Source organism: Carcharhinus amblyrhynchos, unplaced genomic scaffold (genome assembly GCF_965287045.1).
Source record: "Carcharhinus amblyrhynchos unplaced genomic scaffold, sCarAmb.v2.hapA scaffold_42, whole genome shotgun sequence".
In the NCBI taxonomy this organism is placed as follows: domain Eukaryota; kingdom Metazoa; phylum Chordata; class Chondrichthyes; order Carcharhiniformes; family Carcharhinidae; genus Carcharhinus; species Carcharhinus amblyrhynchos.
Window position 1 is genome coordinate 328,082 of NW_027649783.1, and position 20,879 is coordinate 348,960.

A 20,879-nucleotide genomic window follows, 5' to 3' on the forward strand; every position below is an offset into this window, starting at 1 on the left:
ATAATATTGGAATAGTTTAGGTTGGAGGGTCATTTATTCGTTCCACCGGTCGGCACAACATCGAGGGCCGAAGGGCCTGTACTGCGCTGTAATGTTCTATTTCTATGGTTGTCCAGCTGGGGAAGACTGCACTCGCCTCGTTCCATTCTTTCCTTTCTGGTCAGTGGCACAATATCACCCGCAATGGTCACTCTTCTCCCTCCTGTGTTGTCACTTCCCGAATCTTTGAAGGATTTATCCTTGGCTCCCTTCTATTTCTAGACCTCACCTCTCGGTGTCATAATCTGAAGATCAGTGTTAGTTTTCACACGTAAGCTGATAATACCCAGTTCCAGCTCACCATCAGCTCTCAGAACCAATCTCTCTTATTAAATTATTAGATTGCTTATCCAGCAGCTTGTACTCGATAAGCAGATAATTCCCCATTAAACATCTGGAAGGCCAAAGGTCCCACCACAAATTCCATTCCCAGTCAATGACTCCATCACTCTCCCTGGTCACTGTCGAGGCCGAAACAAACTCATATAACCTTGGCACATCATTACACCTGGAAATGAGATTCTGACCACACATCTGTTCCTGCACCAAGGCCACCTGTTTCCAGCTGTGTAACTTCACACATTGTTGATAATACCTGATCTCAACTGCACCTGAAACCCTCATCCATGTTGTTGTTACCTCTCGACTTGCTGATTCAAATACACTCCACTGCAGATTTTGTTCCCTGAAAATAGGACATAGAACATAGAACATTACAGCGCAGAACAGGCCCATCGGCCCACGATGTTGCGCCGACCAGTTAAAAAAAAAACAACAACAACAATGACCCACTAACCTAAACCAATCCCTTTTCGTCCATAAACCTGTCCACAGACCTCTTAAACGCCCCCAAACTAGGCGCATTTACAACTGCAGCAGGCAGGGCATTCCATTCCCTCACCACCCTCTGGGTAAAGAACCTACCCCTGACATCTGTCCTATAACTACCCCCCCTTAGTTTAAAGCCATGCCCCCTCGTGCTAGATTTTTCCATCAGAGGAAAAAGGCTATCACTATCCACCCTATCTAAACCTCTAATCATCTTATATGTTTCAATAAGATCCCCTCTTAGCCGCCTTCTTTCCAGCGAAAACAACCCCAAATCCCTCAGCCTCTCCTCATAGGATCTCCCCTCCATACCAGGCAACATCCTGGTAAACCTCCTCTGCACCCTCTCCAAAGCCTCCACATCCTTCCTGTAATGTGGGGACCAGAACTGCACACAATACTCCAAGTGCGGCCACACCAGAGTTGTGTACAGTTGCAACATAACGCTACGACTCTTAAATTCAATCCCCCTACCAATAAACGCCAAGACACTGTATGCCTTCTTAACAACCCTATCTACTTGATTCCCAACTTTCAGGGATCTATGTACACATACACCTAGATCCCTCTGCTCCTCCACACTATTCAAAGTCTTCCCGTCAGCCCTATACTCAACACATCTGTTATTCCTACCAAAGTGAATTACCTCACATTTCTCTGCATTAAACTCCATCCGCCACCTCTTGGCCCAGCTCTGCAACCTGTCCAAGTCTTCCTGCAAACTATGACACCCTTCCTCACTATCTACCACACCTCCGACTTTGGTGTCATCAGCAAATTTACTGATCCACCCAACTATACCCTCATCCAGATCATTAATAAAAATCACAAACAGCAGTGGCCCCAACACAGATCCCTGAGGCACACCACTTGTGACCGAACTCCATGATGAATATTTACCGTCAACCACTACCCTCTGTCTCCTATCCGCTAGCCAATTCCTAATCCAATTCCCTAGATCACCCCCAATCCCATACATCTGCATTTTGTGCAGAAGCCTACCATGGTGAACCTTATCAAACGCCTTACTAAAATCCATATACACCACGTCCACTGCCTTACCCCCATCCACCTCTTTGGTCACTTTCTCAAAAAACTCGATAAGGTTAGTAAGGCACGACCTACCCGCCACAAAACCATGCTGACTATCTCCAATCAACTCATTACTCTCCAAATAACTATAAATCCTATCCCTAATAATTTTTTCCAAAACCTTGCCCACAACAGAAGTGAGACTCACCGGTCTATAATTCCCGGGGAAGTCTCTGTTCCCCTTCTTAAACAATGGGACAACATTCGCTAATCTCCAATCATCTGGTACTATACCAGAGGCCAACGACGACCTGAAGATCAGGGCCAGAGGCTCTGCAATCACTTCTCTTGCCTCCCAGAGAATCCTGGGGTAAATCCCATCCGGACCAGGGGACTTATCTATTTTCAGACCCTCCAGAATATCCAGCACATCCTCCTTATCAACTGTAACACTGTCAATTCTACTCCCCTGCAACCCAGTGTCCTCCTCAGCTATATCCATGTCCCCCTGCGTGAACACCGAAGAGAAATATTGGTTCAATGCTTCACCAATCGCCTCCGGTTCCACACATAACTTCCCTCTGCCGTCTATAACTGGCCCTAACCTTGCCCTAACCAACCTTCTGTTCTTGACATACCTATAGAACGCCTTAGGATTCTCCTTAACCCTATCAGCCAAAGTCTTCTCATGTCCTCTTTTAGCCCTTCTTAGCTCGCTCTTCAACTCCCTCCTAGCCAATCTAAAGCTCTCTAGTGCACTATCCGAGTGCTCACGTCTCATCCGAACATAAGCCTCCTTTTTCTTTTTAACCAGCGAATCAACTTTTTTGGTGCACCACGGTTCCCTAGCCTTACCAATTCCACCTTGCCTGACAGGGACATACCTATCACAGACTCGCAGTAGCTGCTCCTTGAAAAAACTCCACATTTCGGACGTTCCCAATCCCTGTAATCTCCTAGTCCAACCTATGTTTCCTAATTCTCTCCTAATAGCCTCATAATTACCCTCCCCCCAGCTAAAACCACTGGCCCGAGGTTCATGCCTATCCCTTTCCATCACTAAGGTGAACGTAACCGAATTGTGGTCACTATCACCAAAATGCACACCAACTTCCAAATCCAACACCTGATCTGGCTCATTTCCCAGCACCAAATCCAACATAGCCTCACCTCTAGTTGGCCTATCTACATACTGAGTCAAAAAACCTTGCTGCACACTTTGCACAAAAACTGACCCCTCTAACGAGCTAGAGCTATAACAATTCCAATCAATATTAGTAAAGTTAAAATCCCCCATAACAATTACCCTATTACTTTCACTCCTAACCAGGATCGTCTCCGCAATCCTTTCCTCAACCTCTCTAGAACTTTTAGGAGGTCTATAAAAGACTCCCAACAGGGTGACCTCTCCTCTCCTATTTCTAATCTCCGCCCATACTACCTCAACAGACAAGTCCTCATCAAACCTCCTCTCTGACACTGTAATACAATCCCTGACCAATAATGCTACCCCTCCCCCCCTTCTACCTCCTACTCTACTTCGACTAAAACATTTAAACCCCGGGACCTGCAGCATCCATTCCTGCCCCTGCTCTATCCATGTCTCTGAAATGGCCACAACATCGAAGTCCCAGGTACTGATCCACGCTGCAAGTTCACCCACTTTATTGCGAATACTCCTCGCATTGAAGTATACACATTTCAAACCCTGCTCCACCCCACCCCTGCGATGCCATGCATTGCAGTCCTCATCCATGCACCCCTCACTTTCAACCCCTCTACTCAGGATCCCTCCCCCCCTCCGAATCAGTTTAAACTTCCCTGCATAGCCCTAGCAAACTTACCCCCCAGGATATTGGTCCCCTTCTGATTCAGGTGTAGACCATCCCTGTTATAGAGGTCCCACCTTCCCCAGAACGAGCCCCAATTGCTTAAGTACCTGAACCCCTCCCTCCTGCACCATCCTCTCAGCCACAAGTTCAAACTTTCCCTTTCTCTATTCCTCTCTAAACTATCTCGTGGCACAGGCAAGAGTCCGGAGATAACCACTCTATCAGTCTTGGCCTTTAGTTTCCACCCCAACTCCATAAATCTCTGCTTAATATCCCCTTCCCTTAACCTCCCTATGTCATGTGTCCCCACATGAACAATAACTTGGGGTTGATCTCCCTCTCCTCTAAGAGTCCTGAATACCTTTTCAGATACATCCCGGACCCCAGCCCCTGGTAGGCAACACACCAGCCCTGAGTCCCTACCTTTACTTCCGACCCTCCTATCTGTCCCCTTAACCGTGGAGTCCCCAATCACGAGGCCCAATCGTTTACAGCCCCTAACCACCTGAGCTTTCACACTAGGCTCACCCCCAGTGACCTGGTGCCTTTGACTATCCCCAGTTGTTTCCTCCTCAACTGTAGTCTCCAGGACCGAAAACCTATTTTGGAGGGGAACCGCCCCAGGGGATTGTCCCCCCGATTGCTTCTTTCCCCTCTTCCTGGCAGTGACCCAAGACTGATTTTTAGGAGTGACTATTTCCTTATAACTCCTATCGATTTCCACCTCTGCCTCCCGAATTATGCGGAGTTCCTCTAACTCCACCTCCAACTCCTTTACACGCTCCTCCAGAAGCTGCAATCTAACACACTTCCTACAAGTAAACTCCCCTGAAACACTACTAGATTCCCTCACCACATACATCCCACAGGAGATGCAGCACACAGCCTGAACTGCCATCCCTGAGGCAATTACCAGCAAAAAAATAAATTAAAAAAAAACAACAACAAACTTCCCCCACTCTTATAATTAGGTTAGAGGAGGTGGGAGGGTGGGATTCTCTACCAGTGTAGAGGATCGGGTATCCTCTCTACACTAATTTATAGGGTTAGAGGCCCAAGAAAAAAAAACTACAAATACCAGCAAGCGTCCTAGTGACGACTTCCGGTTTCTAACTAATTAAAAAAAAACCGCCGAAACTCGCGACTTTAAAACTATAAATAAAACGTTAAACAATAAAAACAGAAAAATGTACCTGTTTGCTGCCTCCTCTCACGCCCAAAAATCGCTGCCTCTCGATACTGCTGCTCAGGAACAAAGTAAACATTAGTAAACGGCATGAGGTTTTATAAAAATGGACAATTCATTCAGGGTTTGTCTTGAATTAAAATTTCACCATCTGCCCTTTTGGGTTTTGAACCCAGCTTCACCAGAGTATTACCCAGGATCTCTGGATTACTTGTCCACTGCCACTGCCTCCCACAAACACTGCCAGGAATGGGATTTGAATCCTCGCCTTTTCCATTACCCTCATGAATATCTCGATCAAGTTCATTAACTATGGGATTATTGCGGGGCTTTCCTTAATTATTGTGCATTCGCACAGGTGGGTGTTATTTTTTTCCCCTCCGGTTATTATTTGGAGAATATTACACATTGAACAACAAAGAAGAACACAGCACAGGAAACAGGCCCTTCGGCCCAACAATTGAACTGATATTAAACTCATTGGACTGATTCTTACAGCCATTTCTGAAGAGGTGTCTTTACCCTTTGCAATTCTCCACTCATTTGGCACCACCCATTAACGAGCTGGGTTAGAAATTGCTTCCATTGCCACTGCAATTTCCACCCTTATTTCCCTCAGTATCCATCGATCCGTCTCTTCCAGTCACCAGAACACAGCAATTAAGAACAGACATTGCGCATGGCACGTTGACTCTGTTCTACCATTCAATTCGATCATAAGACATTTATTTATTTATCTTCATTGCCAGTCAGTGAAAACACAGTCACAATATGAGAAAAAAACAAGAACAGCAACAACAACATCAGGCAACACACATACAGAAATCACACTATGTTTCTGATAAGTGTTTTTCTTTAACCCTACAGTGCAGAAAGAGGCCCTTCAGCCCATCCAGTCTGCACCGACCACAATCCTACCCAGGTCCTACCCCCATACCCCTACATTTTTTTACCCGCTAATCCCTCGAGCCTTCGCATCTCAGGACACTAAGGGGAAATTTTAGCACAGCCAATCAACCTAACCCACACATCTTTGGATTGTTGGAGGAAACCGGAGAATCCGGACGAAACCCACGCAGACACGTGGAGAATGTGCAAACTCCTCTAATGGAACCCAGGTCCCTGAAGCTGTGCAGCAGCAGTGCTGACCATTATGCTACCGTGCTGCCCCGATAACCGTCCGTGGCCGCCGATTCGCATGTAGCCGGTTAGCTCAGTTGGTTAGAGCGTGGTGCTAATAACACCAAGGTCGCGGGTTCGATCCCCGTACGGGCCAGTTTACCTTTTCCCTCAAACTGAACGATATTGGGCGGCACGGTAGTCCATGCTGAAATTGCCTCTGAATGTCGTGGGATGAGGGGTAAATACGTAGGGATGTAGGGGTAGGGCTTGGGTGGAATTGTGGTCAGCGCGGACTCGATGGGCCAAATGGTCTCTTTATTCACTGTCGGGTTTCTCTGATTCTATGAAGTGTTCCAAAAGTCACTACATTTTCAGCATTCAGAACAAATTCAGACAAAGCGTTTGAAATATCAACAATTCTATGCGGGGAAAACAAACTGTGAGTTTTAAGACATGACCCAAATTTCTGCAGTTTATACTGACATCCACCCAAAATACATTATCTATGAATACATCATTTTCCAAGCTTGGGTTGTAAGGCCCTGTATCAGAGAATAGGATAGTGTAGAAGAGGCCCTTTGGCCCATCGAATCTACAGTGATGCATGAAATGCCCTGGCCTGCCCAACTAATCCCACTCGCCAACACTCGGCCCATTGAGCAGAAAGCAGGCTCAGTGCCACAAACTGAAAGGAGGTTTTAGTTCACATGGGCAGCATGGTCGGCGGAGGCTCAGAGAGCTGAAGGGCAGCTCCCTATGCTGTAATTTTCTCTCTTCTCTGATATTTAAAGAATACACATTGATTTACACAGCCAGAGACTGACAATTAGAGGATGAACCCCACAGGCAGTTGCAGAGACTGATAGGTAAAAGTAAACCCAGTCCCCTCATATAGTGACCGAGAAGGACAGTTACAACATTAATCCCAAAATGGCAGAGCATCGCAGGGAGGGAATGAACCCCGCAGTCACTCTCAGCTCCCACTAACTGGCAAATACACATTGAGTCCCCAACAGTACCACGGACAGAGTGACTCCATCAGTCACATAGAACACCAGGCAATTACTATTCAATACAATGTGATCAGAAGTGATAGAGAAGGAAAAAGGGAAGTGTGGTGAGAAAGAGACAGAGGAGCAAATCTGTATGCAGATCATGGATGACAGATACAGTATTAATTCCATTCTCTCACAGACAGACGCGGAGTTGCTGACGTTGGACTGGGGTGGGCACATTAAGTAGCAGCAGGACACCAGGTTAAAGTCCAACAGATTTATTTGGTAACACGAGCTTTTGGAGTGTCGCTCCTTAACCTGATGAGGAAGATGAAAACATAATGAAACAATAGGCTAAAAGTGGCCTCGAAAAATACACTGGCCAGCAGGATTAAGGAAAATCCCAGGGCTGATTGTACATACATAACGAGCAAGAGGGTAGCCAGGGAGAGGGTCGGCCCACTCAAGGGCAAGCGAGAGAGTCTATGCGTGGAGCTAGAGTAAATGGGTGAAGTATTAAATGAGTACTTTGCGTCAGTGTTGACCGAAAACGACACGTATGATGGTGAGTCTGGGGAAGGATGTGCAGGTGGTTTGAGTCATGTTGAGGTCAAAACGGAGAAGGTATTGGTGCCTTTGAGAAATATTAAGGTCGACAAGGTAGGTCTGATGGGATATACCCCAAATACTGAGAGAGACAAGGGAGGAAATTGTTGGAGCCTTGAGAGGAATCTTTGTATTCTGACTGGCGACAGAGGAGGTCCCAGATGATTGATGAATCGCCTATGTTGTTCCTTTGTTGAAGAAGGATAACAGCAACAATCCAGGTAATTACAGGCCGGTGAGCCTTACATCAATGGCCGGGGAATTATTGGAGAGGATTCTTCGAGATAAGATCTTTTCCCACTTGGAAATGAGTGGACATATTAGTGAGAAACAATATGGTTTTGTAAAGGGGAGGCCGTGTCTCACGAACATCACGGAGTGTTTCAAGGAAGAGACAAATGTGGTTGATGAGAATCGGACAGTGAATGTTGTCTACATGGACTCTCTTCATTGCTCAAATTCTCCATCCCAGGCAACGATCTGGTCCCTGGTAAATGGAAACTGCACACTCTCCAACGGAATGAAATCCTTACTGTAGTGATTTGACCGGAACTGCACACTGTCCTCCAGCGGTGGCCTCAGCAAAATTTTGTCCAGCTCGAACTGAACCTTCCTGCTCTGACAATCATGCATTAATATTCCATTCCTCACGCTGCATGAATCTTCACAACTCACAGACTCAAAGGGATTTCCAATTTTGAAAAACATTAGAGGATTCCTTTCTATTTTCAGTGATTTGGGAATCAGTGGATCACCCAAAAATAGAACTGAAAAATATGAAATCACAGCATTTATTGACATTGTGCTAATATCAGGGAAATATTCCACGTGTTGACTACGTGACATCGCCAAATCAAAGGTGAGCCAAAATGCTGATGAATTAAACGAACGTTGATCTCAGGTCACGAAAAGTGTGGGTACAAATGTAAAGATTTGCATTTTTGAAAGTTTCATTTCATGACAGTCTTTTTCGTTTCTATTTTGAAAGTTTGAGAACAACACAAGTACAATTTGAAGTAGTAAAATTGCGATGAACTCCCCGTCGGGGAATTGAACCCCGGTCTCCCGCGTGACAGGCGGGGATACTAACCACTATACTAACGAGGAGCTGACGGATGATGTGACCATATGCATTGTACACTTGTCACTTACACTTCCGGAGCGACAACTCAGTTCTGACGAGATCAGTTATTTTCCCCAATACGGAGAACCATTCAATGCAGCAAACAGCGGCTTTAACTAACTAATTAAGACTTTTGGATTAGCAGGAAAGAGAATGAGATGGATGCATGAAGAAAAAACACAAATCAGGTGGAGACAGAAAGATGCGTTTGCCGTTCATATCAAACCGCATGTTCTTTTTTTAATTTTGGAGGAAAGACGGGGTGTGTTGAAGTCTGAACATGCTGGACAATCTCAGCTGGTCTCTCTCCACAGATGAGGTCAGACCTGTTGATTTTTTCCAGCATTTTCATTTGTTGTTTCAGATTCCAGCATCGGCAGGATTTTACTTTTATCTTGTCAAGAAATACGTTGTTTTTCTTTTGTCGAGTGTAACAGGACAAAATTTGCGAATAATGCACAATTTGTGGGAAAGCAGGCGGGGAAAAAGATGTAAAAATATTACAGATGGATCTCGATGTACTCGGAAAATTGGATAACTTTTGGCAGATGGAGTTCAATGTGGATAAATGCGAAAGGCAAATTATTATCCTTTTGGAAAGCAGTTTCAAAATCTGTCTGGGCAGAGGGATCTGGCTGTCTCTGTCCAGAATCATAGAAAGTCACTATGCGGGTAAAACGTATAATTTTAAAATGGCAATTTGAATGTAAGCATATATTGCAAAAAAACTGGAGTAAGAAAGTAGAGAAATATTGTTTCAATTGTGTTGATGAAGTCACAACTGGAATATTGTGTCCAGTTTTGGTCCCCTTATTTGAGGAAAGATGAGGTGGTATTACATCCAGCACTTTTTCCTTTCCTTCTCTATGTGCGGTATGCTTTGTCTGCAAGAAACCATACCTTTCACTGTGTACTATTTCATGTGACAAAAATAAATCAAATCCAATCAAATCCGGCTGTCAGAATGAGATTACCGGCGCGACTGGCGAGTTACAACCACAGGTCGACTTGGCGAGTGGTGAAAACTGATATCACTGCTTCTGATCTTCACCAGAACAGACAGTGAAATGGAACATTGTTCGGGAACATTCCTAATTTTACAATGTTGTTCCGAAAAGATGGTTAAAAAGCTAAAGGAGACATTGAAAAGATGCTTCCATCGCGCAGCGTTTGGCAGTTGGCTCGTTGGTCTAGGGGTATGTTTCTCGCTTAGGGTCACGACATGAAGATGCGAGAGGTCCCGGGTTCAAATCCCGGACGAGCCCGGGGTTTGCTCTCATTTTTCTCCAGAGTAGATTCTGAGAATGAGTGAAATCAGGAGCAGTTTCGTGTTCCCGAGAAGTCATTGTAGAGAATATATTACTGCAGAACACGAGAAAAAAAATCACTCGATTTAAGGTCATTTGACCTTGTTGTGGGTCTCTGGGATCGGATACACCGGATAAATAACCGCATGCTGTGGATTCAGGAAACTGGCTGAATGCCGTCAGTTGTCATCTTGTCTGAAGACCAGACAGTCTGACAGAGCTGAGAATCCCACAGTTTGATTTTTCTCTCATATTTTAGTTTTATTCTGGTATTCGCAGTGAACCGTGTGTTTCAGCAATCCAGTTGAGGGGAAATTAACAACCAGGATACAGACACACGAAGATAGGGAATAAGAGCAGAAGTACTCCATTCGACCCGCCTGCCCATGTTGTGCTGAGTTTATTCATCATATAAATACAGGTAAATCAGCAAGGCTATGCTTTTTAAGTAAGGGTGTTAGTACCGGTATGTATTTCCTTTTGAACCAAGTGGCATGTTGAATCATTGTTGTTTAGAATAGTCAGAATTTCACTATGCAATAGTTTAATTATTGGTACAAACATATTAAAGCATATATTACACAAAAATTGACCTATTTCTGATTAGGGATGGCATATAGAGAGAAACGTGCTTTTCTCCACGTATATTACTGATCGATACCTGGGTGTACAGGTTTCAATCTCAAAATTTACCAGCAGTACAAAACTTGAAAATAGTGAGAAACTTTAGTGAGAAGGATATTGAACATCTTCAAGAAGATACAGACCGGCTGGTGGAATGGGCAGACATGCGAAAGATGCAATTTAATTAATGTAAGCAAGTGTGAAGTGTTATATTTCGGTCCGAAGCTCTAGGAGAGGTGATATAAATTAAAGTGTATACCTTTAGCGTTCCTCGTCCCTATTGCACCTTTACCATGCCAAGATGCCACAGTCTATTCACCCATCTCAGAACACATTGAATATCCAGCCTTAGGTCTGTATTTCACCGCCTACTTGTACAGTGAGCATTAAACATTTAACACTCCCACGTTCCGATGTACCTTCACTCTGCAACGACTCCCTGCTCCGTCTGACAACATTGCACCTCCACTTTGTTCACTGCTCATGGTCGGCTCATCTTACCCAGTCCCCATTGTGTTTCACTCTGCTCAGTTATATTGTCCAGATTGCATACTGTTCCAACTTTCCTATTCTCCACAAAGAATAAACGAATAAATGGATTTCCATCCCTTGATTAATAACTGTCACCTTTCAATGTTTAGCGGGTGAGTTTAGTGAAGCGCTGTGTGTGATTCTCGCTTTTATGCTTCTGTACAAATTTCGTCAAAGAAAGTTATCCAAATATATCCTCAATTCTCCTTATCGTTCAAAAAGAACTGAGCGGGTGATGGATAATGTTTCAATATTCTCTTCAAAAAGATAGAGAATGGATTTACAAATTTAAAATCCAAGGGTGACATCAATGCCTGAAGTGGTTTTCAGGCTGTGGCGACTAGAATAACAATGCACATTCTCAATTTGAATTGTTCAAAATCATAGAATGGAGCATCCATTGTGGATATATAGGACACAGAACATAGAACATTACAGCGCAGAACAGCCGACCAATTAAAAAGCAATGACCCTCTAACCTAAACCAATCCCTTTCCACCCATAAACCTATCTACGGATCTCTTAAACGCCCCCAAACTAGGCGCATTTACAACTGCAGCAGGCAGGGCATTCCAATCCCTATTTAATTTTATTTTAATTTTAATTTTTTTTTTTAATTTTAGTTTTTAATATTTAACTTAAATTTAAATTTAAAGGAAACTTTAAACTTTGCAGCTGTGCTGTGCTTCAGGAGCTGGTTTTACACAAATCTCCATTCATCAAAGTGTTGCCTCTCCTGCTGAGCATTTCCTGTTTTTGTTTCAGATTTCCAGCTTCCAGCTTTGTGTTGTGTTCTGTTCAGGGGTTTTACTGCAACTGACCCGCCCTGTGACAGAGGGAGTAGAATGTGTCTCCCGACTATGAAGCCTGCCAGATTAGACTCCAAGATGTGCAAGAGAATGAGGAGGAAAGAGAGGGAGGATCATTCTGGACAGATCCCCTATAAAAAAGGACATAAAGGTCTGCAATTCCAACGCTGTGTTAAAAGGCATAAGATGTTCAACATGGTTTGCAATCAGTGAAGTTCCAGACGTTTCAAATACAAGATTGTTGAACTTACCAGCAGCTGTTACATTGTCAAGAATCCATATAAGACCCTGTAAAGGGTGCATTGGACATGTGACTCTGTGGCGCAATGGATAGCGCGTTGGACTTCTAATTACTGATAGGTTAGCTATTCAAAGGTTGTGGGTTCAAATCCCATCAGAGTTGTGTTTTGGATTAGATTAGTAGCAAACGGTTTGCTGCTTCATTGACGCGATTCAGCTTTGACACAGATATTTCCTGCTCTGCCATCTTTCCACGCTGTGTTTGTTTACTCGGTTCTCAGGGAAACCACAGAAGAAAACACAAACGCCAGTGGCTTTCTTAACGTTTGATGTTGCGTTCGCTGATTGCGTTGGAAGTAGGAACATATTTTTCAATAATTCTTCTGCTTCTTTTGGAAGATAAAGAAGATTAAAAGCTCATACGCAACAACAACAACTTATAAATAACTAAAAATCAGTCAATAAATATCAGTGCCCTGCAGCGCGGTGGTGTTATCCTGATGTATCTGCTGCGCTTGTCCTTCTAGGCTGTAGTGGCCGTGGGTTTGGAAGGTGCTGGAAAAGGAGTCTTGCTGAGTTGCTGCAGTGCATCTTGTAGATGGTGCACACTGCTGCCATTGGGTTTCTGTAGTGGAGAGAGTGAACTTTTATGCATGAGAAGAGAATGAAGTGGGATGCTTTCTCCTGGATGGTGGGAAATGTTTGTAGCGCTGTTCAGGTTGCATTCACCCAGGCAAGTTATCCCAGGAAAACAGGTGTTCCGGTTTCCTCCCACAAAGATGAGCAATTTGGGCGGATTGGCCATGCTCGATTGCCCCTCGGTCCCAAAAGTGTTTGTACAGGTAGATTAGCGGGCATAGGGTCTATGTGCGATTCTCTGTCGGAGAGTCGCTACAGACTCGATGGGCAGAATGGTCTCCTTCAGCACTGACCGGATTGTATGATTCTAAGGTCATTTGACAGTGTTAGAAATTCCCTGAGGGGGCAAAAAAAAACTGTGTTTGTTGAACTTCCACCGTTGGGTTTGAACATAAGAACATAAGAAATAAGAAATAGGAGCAGGAGTAGGCCATCTAGCCCTTCGAGCCTGCCCCGCCATTCAATAAGATCATGGCTGATCTGTTGTGGCTCAGTTCCACTTTCCCGCCCTCTCCCCATAACCATTAATCCCCTCTCTTATCAAGAACCCATCAACCCGCTTCTTAAAAATATTTAGCGAGGCAGCCTCCACCACTTCAACAGGCAGAGAATTCCAGAGATTCACCACCCTTTGAGTGAAGAAGTTCCTCCTCAACTCCGTTCTAAACCGCCTCCCCTTTATCTTGAGGCTGTGCCCCCTAGTCCTACTGTCTTTTTTGAGCGGGAAGAGTCTCTCCACCTCTATCCTATCCATCCCATTCATCATCTTATACGTCTCAATGAGATCTCCCCTCATTCTTCTAAACTCTAGCGAGTACAAGCCTAGTTTATTCAGCCTCTCCTCATAGCTCAATCCCCTCAACTCCGGTATCAGCCTAGTAAACCTCCTCTGCACTCCCTCCAGGGCCAAAATATCCTTGCGCAGGTGCGGCGCCCAAAACTGTACACAGTACTCCAGCTGCAACCTCACCAATGCCCTATACAGCTGCAGCAAGACCTCCCTACTTTTATATTCAATCCCCCTCGCTATGAAGGCCAGCATCCCATTTGCCTTCCTGACCACCTGCTGCACCTGCAAGCTGGGTTTTTGCGACTCATGCACAAGGACCCCGAGGTCCCTCTGCACCGTCGCCTGCTGCAGTTTTTCGCCACGTAAGTAATAGTCCTTCCTACCATTCTTCCTACCAAAGTGGACCACCTCACACTTGCCAACATTAAATTCCATTTGCCATTGCAAATTAAATGTTTTCTTCAGTGCAAGGTGATGAAAATCCCTCGATCGTGTAAATAAACAGTCGGAATATTCGTGGGGAGTCTCGAAATGTGTTTTTGTTTCATCTTTGTAGATGATCAATTGTGAAGGGATAGATAATATTGACTAGCAAGGAAGGGACATTGTGACTTGCACAATTGCAAAGATCACGTGAAAGGAATCCAGGCTGGACTGAGATTCAAACCCCACATCACCTGTTTACCAAAAAGGCGATTTCAACAACTAAACCACACAGGTCGAATGCTGGAAAGTCGTTCCGGATATTGCGTATTTGTGGAAGTAAGTGATACTAACAGTGTCCGTGCACACTGATTGGAAACAAGGATATGCCTGCCGTTACACAGGCACTTTAACCAAATTAGCCACAGAGCCTGACATTGCTAACTTTGGTACAGCGGAATGCTGGAAATACGTTCCAGATCTGGTAGTGTTTGTGAAAACAGATTTGCGACCAGTACTGGAAAGGATCTGTGAAAATAGAGATAGTTCACATTTCAGATGCAGACCTTACACTGGAACGACTGTTTCTCTCTCCACAGATGCTATGGGATCCCGAATAGATTCATGAAAGAAAAATAATTGGATCTGACAGTGGGCTATGACTGCACCGGTTTCAAATCCCCCTTTCCCCCGATATTGAACAAAACCATCAGAGGGAATCACACACATCACTCAGTGAAACTCTTCCGTTAAACGATGAAAGGTTTATCGTGAGTTGGTTCCATTTACTGTTTTCAGACTCAAATCTGGTATAAAAAGAGCTGTGTTCAGGGTGTGATTCATACACACAGTTTTCTGCTCTGAAGGCAGGCGCGCCCCTTCTGTGGCGCGAGATTTTTTTAAATAATTCATTCATCCGGGAAATGTGTGTCACTGACCCGGGAAGCCTGTATTCTCCAAATTAATTATCTTTGAGTAATTGGCCATGAATTCATTCTGGAGCCAGTGCAGTTCATGTGGTGTCTGTGCACACACACACTGCCATTCGGGAGGAATTTCCAGGATTGTGAACCATCGGAACGGGAATATGCTTCCAAGTCAGGATGATGTGTGTCTCGGAGTGGAACTTCGAGATGGTCGTTGTTTCTCTGCATCTGCTGCCCTTGTTGTGCCAGGTGAGAGATTTCTTGCGTTTGGATGGAGCCGCGCGAAGGAAAATATAACCAACGTCAGGAGTGGGATTTGAACCCACGCCTCCAGAGGCGACTGCGGCCTTAACGCAACGCCTTAGACCGCTCGGCCATCCTGACTACCTGTAGTAAAGTGTAAAACCTCTGCACAAATCGATTAGAGTTCCATCTTTCTTGTTATCCCATTTCAAACTCTGTCTCCGCATTGACTGATTGAGGGTGAACTGATCACTTATTTCGAGGTTCACGGACCAAGGTGAAGGTAAGACTCAGAGTTCCACAGGTTTGAGGGGTGAATAGTCCAGCACCATTCCATATTCTTCATCCAAATTAGGTTCGAGTCCGGTCCCTTATAAATTTATAAATGTCTATTGAAATCTGGTGGAATCTCCTGAAAACTGAGCTCTCGCCTCTTAACTGATATCCACCGTTAGTTCCAAACAGCTTTTTCAGAATTACATTCCTTGTAACTTTATTCATTTAATTCTCACTCGTCTTAGTGTTTTTAGATCAGATATTCCACAAGGTATGTTTCATCCGGATAAATTGTTAACATTCCAAACTAGAACAAAATGCTTTGTATCAATCGGCTAATTGAAATTCTGTGACAGGAATTCTAATCTCCTCAGGAAGAGGTTTAATGCTGAGCTGAATGAACTGTTTTTGTTTACAGGGATGAAAGGTGATGTCACTGGGCTGGTAATCCAGAGGCCCGCGCTAATCTTTGGGAACACGGAGTAAATCCCACCACGGCAGCTGGTGAAATTCAAATTCACTGATTTAACACATAGGCACATGGATAGAAAACAGAAAGAGGAGGAGGCCATTCGGCCCAAAGAATGCTGGAATTGAAAGCAAGCCTCAGAAATGGCGGCCTTCAAATTTCCATTGATTCTTTTCCACTGAAAAATACTTTCACAGAACAACAGAGAACATTTCACACAAAAAAAAAATCTTCTGCTCAAGACAGATGACATTTACAAACGGGGAACACATTTACACAACAGGGAAGAATTTGTCAGAACCACAGTGAAGATCTGTCAACGGGAGAGTCACAGTTCCAAACAGAGAGAACAGTTACACAGCAGAGGGCACAGTTACACAACACAACATGCATTTCAAAACAGGGCCTATCTTTGTCGAACAGAAAATCCCTTTTCATACTCAATCAGTTTTTCCATCTCAGTATCTTGCTGATTTGTTCGAATACTTTCTGCCTCTCATTGTGAATGTGTCCTAATAGTCTTTTACTGGTTTTCTGTGAGTTTTACTCTGTCTGTTACATTCGGGGTGATGTTACGTGTTATTATCCAGCCAGGGTGAGCTTCCCAGGGTTTTGTTTGCAACAAAAAGGGACAGCGAATAGATTCCTGGCTCGCGGGCAGCAGTAATAAGCCGGGAGAGGTTGACTTTGGGAGCAGAGTGGCGCAGTGGAAGCGTGCTGGGCCCATAACGCAGAAGTCGATGGATCGAAACCATCCTCTGCTATCACCTGCTCACTCCATCAAACAGAAACAGTGATGGTCTTAGTTTTCATTAATGAGTAGCCCAGAGCATTTGTCTCCATTGGCTGGACAGTTTATTCAGCCAACAGCGCGGGATCAATTCCCGGTTCAGTTGAGATTGATTATGAAGGCTCCGCCTTCTCAGTCTTGTGAGAAGTAGTGTAATTTTTAAGGCTGCAAGAGCTAACAGTACAATCAGCAGTGATGGACGAGTTCAGCAGCATACAGAAAGGGGGAGGCACATGACAGACAGTTAACTAGGTTACACGAAACAGATAACCGCAGTGATGAGATTAAGCGCAAAATGGGAGTTGAGAGAGTGTTAATTGAAGGAATGACACAATACAAGCCATTTACAGTGTTTAAAGTTAACAAGGTTAACAGCCAAATAAGGGGGAATAACACAATACAAGCCATCACAATGTTTGAAAAACAGTACAAAATGTGCTGCAAATCTATGTAAGGTGTGCCTATTTTGACTAGACACCCGGTCTTGCAAGAACGACAAATAAAATCTTGCTCCTTCAGAACTTGACTTGACTAAATTGTTTAACTGTGAGCTGTGTTTCTCACAATTGGGGGCTCGTCCGGGATCCTAACATCCCTGGTAGGGAGGTTGCCGGTGACAACTGGGAAGACGCGTCCTGTTCCAAATTGAATGGTCCCAGGTGTTCATCGGTGGGCCTCTCTGCCACTGACTGTTGAGAATCCTAGGAAAGTTGTTCTGAACGAGTAAGTGGGAAACGATAGGCACCGTCGTGTGGTCGGGCAACGCTGCGGACCAAGGTAAGAAAAGTGACTTTTAAGTATTGCCTTGGCGACCGGGTCGTGGTAGGTAAACCATGGGAAGTGGGGGTAGTAGGACAAAGTCCCCCGGGAAAGGTGCTGGGAATCCGCGGAGAAAGGGTGGGGCCCCAGGGAACATCCCTCCAGAAAGTCCTTTGGGACGGATGTTGGAAGAAGGGTGGGGCCCCAGGGAACATCCTTCCAGAAAGTCCGTTGGGAAGGATGTTGGAAGGTTTGGGCACTAGTACTTGTACTAGGGATAAAAACAAGACGACAATGATGAAATATTGTGTTTTGTTTGGGTGAAGGAACCAATCAGGAGTCCGTCCGTCTTCTGGCCAAAGTACGGTTCGGTTGAGGATTGGGTTTCTCAGGTTCTTAATAAATATGTGAGACAGAAGCAGCCGGCGTCCCAGGAAGGAATTGATCATGCAAGTTGCTGGATAATGTTAATTTAGGGGCTGCGGGGGAGGTTATGTGATGAGGGAGCAGAGGAAAGTCGAATAAGGGAGGTGCCCCTAGAGGCACTGGAGTTTGTGGATGGGTCACGAAGTATATAGATGGATCAGCATGAATGGGATGGACCTACAATTGGTCTGAGCAGAAAGAGGTAGAGAGAAGTATGTCAGTGGAACTGGGAACCCTAACATGGGCTTTTACTGAGGTGCAGGGAGAACGCTAATAGTGGTTATGTATTTGGAATTGTGCATGACTATATGACTGTTTGAGAGAGAAAGGGATTTGTCACGACATGAGGCACCCGAATCAAACATGGTCAAATTTATTAGAGGCCAGTGAGCTCCCATCAGTAAAGGGTTAAAAAGAGACAAGCAGGCTGACTCTGTATGGTACAGAGAGAGAGAGAGAGAGGGTGTAACTGTGTAATTGAGACCCTCATGTGATGTAATAGATATAGCCAAAGTGAATTGCTTTAAGTTTTTAAGTTTACTAAATTATGTAGGGATCGGACAGAGATTTGAATTCTGCCAAGTGGGAAAGGTGGCATTATATTGCATCTTAAAGTTGTGAGGAGAGATAACCATTTAGACACATAGTAGATTTGATTTTGTACTTGCCTGTGTTGGTTACAAAGGCAGAGCTGTAGAAATAATTAAACATATAGATTGCACATTAGAATGCTTTCAGTATTTCTTCGTGCATCTGTGCTCCAAGTGATGTTTTGTTTTATTGTACCAGAATTGTAAGAAGGTGCAAGGGTCTTGATTTAGTGAGGATATTTAATGGTGATAAAAATAAATCTTATTTTGGATTTTCTGAATCAGGCTTTAGTTAATTAAACTGCTGTACTTTGACCCACAATTAGTCTCAGAGGTATCTTTACCTACAAGGATTGGTGCTGAAACCTGGGATCTGTTTACGGGTCCGGTTGAATGGCCACAACTGGAGCTCCGGAACAGATTACCAAATTTAAGGGAGTGAATCAAAGTACAGTAGGTGCTCATCTGTGATGAAAAAGTGTGAGTGTGTGTGAGAGGTCTGAGCTGAGCACGTACAGACAAGGAGGCATCTGTCTTTACACCTAGCCCTAGACCAGTTGTTAAGAGGGGTAGCCCCCTACGCAAAGCTCAGGAGTTTGAAGTGGGTGTAAAGGCTAGAGAAGGATGCCTGGGATGTGATGTTCAGACGTGAGTAAGAAAGAAAGCCGGCTTAATAGTGTGAGCTTAAAGGTGTAAGCTCACGAGTGTAAGCGGTGGTACGGAGGGGACTGATCACCCCTGATAGGTATCACCGGACTGTGATAAGAGCGACCTAGGGGTGGGATCCATTTCACCCACTAGATCAACAATGGAAATGAAAAAAAAAAGGACAGAACTAAGAAAATTGGAATTCTCTTAGTTTGAATTAATTGAACAGGTTTAAACCAGATTAATTGAACACATCTCAGTCTTGGGTAAAAAAATATTGGGCTGACGACAAGGAGAAAATTAAAACGTCAGAATCACAGATTAGAGAGTTAGAAAAGAGAAACCAAACAAAGAAAATAGCAGTATTGTTAATACATCAGTTAGCTGGACTAATTGAACAAGTAGTCACTTCCACTAAGAAGTGGAGTGGGGATAAAAAAGATTAAGGAATTAGAATTCAGAGTAAGGGAACTGGAGAAACAAAACCAAGTGTTAGAAGACTACTGCAGAGGCACATCACCTCCCTTCCCCCGGCAGTATGACCATGAAACTCACAGCGCCTGGGGGTGACTTTAATACTGAGGAGAAGGTCTTTAACCTTGCTCCGGTAACGAGGAGAGGAACAGTGAATAATCCATTGACCAATTTAAATACTTCACACCAGGGAAAGACATCAGATCCTAGTGTCACTGGGAAAACTCCAGCCCTGGAGTTCAAAGGCCAAATTTTGGTATTATCATTGTCCCAGGAAGTATTTATAGTATTAGATATAGCTTTGAACTTGAACTCACAGGATAAGTTTTTCTTTATAGTAGACGATGAGCACAGGTGTTATATTTGGGACATTTAATATTCCAAAGGATCAAGGAGATGCCCGTGGACAGGCTAGCCAATGAAATAGCAAAAGAAGCAACCCTAAACCCACAACCAATTAGGATGCAGGCCCTTATTTCCCTAATGCCCCGTGGATTGAATCCAATCTTTATAGAAAAGAAAAAAAAAAGAGGAGCTGACTGAGATGAGACAGAGAAACAGAAGGCAAAGATAATGGTAGCGGCCGTAGATGAGATTGTGAGGAAGAGGGTGGAACCAATAACTGAGGGAAAGACACGAGGGTATCAGTATGTTGAAAGGAAGGAACGAGGAAGTAGAAAAGGTGGGGCACTAAAAGGTGGGGTAACATAAAGAACCCAACAAAAGGGGTGTTATCACTGTGGAATGGTTGGACATTTTAGAAGACAGTGCCCTGAATTACAAAAAGAGAGGGTAGTCCCTCTCATGAGTATGGATGAAGACTAGGGAGGTCAGGGGTTCCTACCCCCGGGGATCCACCGGGAATCCTTGATAAATCTGCAGGTGGGTCCCCAACAAGATGATGCGGTGTTTCTGGTGGATACGGGGGCCACTAGATCCTCTCTGAATTTTATACCGAGAGGAATAAAGTTAATCGATAAGAAATTAATGGTATCGGGGTAAAAGGGGGAGGTTTTACAGTCCCCATGTTTGAACCGATTATGCTTAAATACCAGACTGAGCGGATAGAGGGTCAACTCTTATACATACCAGAAGTTGGCAGTAATTTATTAGGCAGAGACTTAATAATTAAATTGGGTTTGGCAATTGGAG

At 44.3% G+C, this 20,879-nt stretch overlaps 4 non-coding genes across 4 annotated transcripts; 2 read left to right on the plus strand and 2 right to left on the minus strand.

The window, feature by feature from the left end:
* The first annotated feature begins 6,119 nt into the window (after nt 1-6,119).
* On the plus strand, nt 6,120-6,193 carry trnai-aau (transfer RNA isoleucine (anticodon AAU)). Its single transcript has one exon. It is a non-coding gene; the product is annotated as a tRNA-Ile (tRNA).
* Nucleotides 6,194-8,675: 2,482 nt separating this feature from the next.
* Nucleotides 8,676-8,747, minus strand: trnad-guc (transfer RNA aspartic acid (anticodon GUC)). Its single transcript has one exon. It is a non-coding gene; the product is annotated as a tRNA-Asp (tRNA).
* A 3,599-nt stretch (nt 8,748-12,346) lies between these two features.
* On the plus strand, nt 12,347-12,437 carry trnar-ucu (transfer RNA arginine (anticodon UCU)). The gene is given in 2 exon segments: nt 12,347-12,383; nt 12,402-12,437. It is a non-coding gene; the product is annotated as a tRNA-Arg (tRNA).
* A 2,916-nt stretch (nt 12,438-15,353) lies between these two features.
* On the minus strand, nt 15,354-15,436 carry trnal-aag (transfer RNA leucine (anticodon AAG)). The gene has a single exon. It is a non-coding gene; the product is annotated as a tRNA-Leu (tRNA).
* Between the last annotated feature and the right edge of the window lie 5,443 nt (nt 15,437-20,879).